Source organism: Pundamilia nyererei, unplaced genomic scaffold (genome assembly GCF_000239375.1).
Source record: "Pundamilia nyererei isolate P.nyererei 1_Seehausen unplaced genomic scaffold, PunNye1.0 scaffold00407, whole genome shotgun sequence".
In the NCBI taxonomy this organism is placed as follows: domain Eukaryota; kingdom Metazoa; phylum Chordata; class Actinopteri; order Cichliformes; family Cichlidae; genus Pundamilia; species Pundamilia nyererei.
The window spans coordinates 46,119-47,011 of NW_005187808.1; the positions used below are offsets into that span (position 1 = coordinate 46,119).

At 35.1% G+C, this 893-nt stretch overlaps 1 long non-coding RNA gene across 1 annotated transcript; it reads right to left on the reverse strand.

The window, feature by feature from the left end:
* Positions 1-49: 49 nt before the first annotated feature.
* Positions 50-893, reverse strand: LOC102194521 (uncharacterized). The gene is made up of 3 exons (XR_312318.1): positions 849-893; positions 559-662; positions 50-117 (listed from the first exon to the last, which is right to left on the reverse strand). It is a non-coding gene; the product is annotated as an uncharacterized LOC102194521 (long non-coding RNA).

Here is an 893-nt window from a genome sequence, read left to right on the forward strand (position 1 = left end):
GTGTTTTTAACAAAGTTCTCATAGTGTCTGCAGTTCAGTAACTCACCACAGTGTTTTGTGTCGCGGGATCGCTTTTCATTGTCAGACCAAGAGACATGTTTACTGCAAAATCGGGTGCTGTATTGAAAGTGTATTGAAAATTTAAATACTAATAAAAGGCAATTGAAAGGAAAAAAACAAGACTTAAATCGATGACTGCAAAGAACCATGACTGAAACACTTCCCCATTTGATATGACAAGTGTTAGACATCGAAACTTCTCTTCACTGTAAACCAGGATGTATAACAGGCAGCTTTAATATCAATGCAAATAGGATTCAGTTTCACTATTGCTTCATTTTAAAGTTTTAAATAATTACAAAAGAAACATTGTAACAATAACATTATTAATAACATTGACTTCTTTGCTTATTTTACTTCATCAAGTTTCAGTGTTACTTACTAAGATATTTACTTATTGTGATTTGAGTTAAACAAGTTTCTGTGCTAGCGTCTGTGGGGAATTTCTTTGATGTCAACATGGTTTCTGTCAGAGTTTCATCACATTTGGTTACCTACCATCAATTTGGATATTTTGGCAGTTTGGGGAAGATGTGGTGCAGCTATATACTTTTCCTCTTCCATTTTGTGAATACTGTTCAAGGGGAGCACTGACGAGCAAACTGAGGAAATAAATTCAGACAATGATGAAGTCTAGAGTGCAAACTGTGGTTAAATAAACCCCATATGTTTCCTGTTAAGAAGTATTATATCCTTGTTTGTTTATTACTGTGGGCCTTAACAGAAATGATTGTTAAACCTGCAGTTATAGATCGACATCCAACATAACAATGTATGATGTGACTTACTCTGATTGTCTTTGAACCACCTGGTACCCAAAACCAGCAGCAGAG